Raw genomic sequence first — 1,181 nt, 5'->3', positions numbered from 1 at the left:
TTCTGTTGGCTATCATCTTTTTATACAAATCAAAATTATAAAACTTTTTTTCTTCAGCTTAAAGCAAAGAACTCAAACATTAATGTGCCCACTACATTTATACCCCAGAGTGATAGAAATCAAGGCTGAATGCATACTTCATTCCAAAATTACACCTAATTGAGCACCTAATTAGGTGTACCTAATTATTATTGAGCACCTAGTTATTGAGTACCTAATATTACATGTGAGTTAGACTATAAGGAAGGCTGAGCACTGAAGAACTGATGCTTTTGAACTGTGGTGTTAGAGAAGACTCTTGAGAGTCCCTTGAACTGCAAGGAGATCCAACCAGTCCATCCTAAAGGAGATCAGTTCTGAGTGTTCCATGGAAGGACTGATGAAGCTGAAACTCCAATACTTTGGCCAGTTGATGCAAAGAGCTGACTTATTTGAAAAGACCCTGATTCTGGGAAAGATTGAGGGTAGGAGGAGAAGGGGATGACAGAGGATGATATGGTTGGATGACATCACTGACTCAATGGACATGAGTTTGGGTAAACTCCAGGAGTTGGTGATGGACAGGGAGGCCTGGCGTGCTGCAGTTCGTGGGGTCGCAAAGAGTTGGACACAACTGAGTGACTGAACTGAACTGAATATTACATGGAAATATTCATTGTGTCCAACTGTCTGGGAACCAAGGTACTCAGGCAAAAATTTCTGCCCCCAGGTTGGGCATCTGCAAGCAGAGCAGCAGTCTTATACATATCCACCAGTATTTCTACAGAGAAGGATCCTGAGAGTCTGCTGTTCACTGCTGTACTTCAGCAAAAGTCCATCCTAGAGGTCTGTGTTTCGGACCCACAGAGAGAGATCTAACATACCTGGATGGAATTGCTGCTGCTCGGTCACTTCAGTCGCATCTGATTCGGCAAGAATAGTAGAGTGGGTTGCCTCACCCTCCTCCAGGGGAACTTCCTGACCCAGGGATTGAACCCATGTTTCCTGGCATTGCAGGCGGCTTCTTCATCCCTGAACCACCAGGGAAGCCGCCTAGATGGAACTGGCAGCTTTCAAATTACTCCACTCTCATGTGGAGTTTTTTTTTTTTTTTTCTGAAAATAAATTTCTCATACCCTCTGTCTGTCTTTTACTTTTCAATATAAAATCAGGACATCTCATTCAGAAGCTGTAAAACATGT

This window comes from Bos taurus, chromosome 3 (assembly GCF_002263795.3).
Source record: "Bos taurus isolate L1 Dominette 01449 registration number 42190680 breed Hereford chromosome 3, ARS-UCD2.0, whole genome shotgun sequence".
Taxonomy (NCBI): Eukaryota; Metazoa; Chordata; class Mammalia; order Artiodactyla; family Bovidae; genus Bos; species Bos taurus.
Note: the sequence above shows the minus strand (reverse complement) of the source record.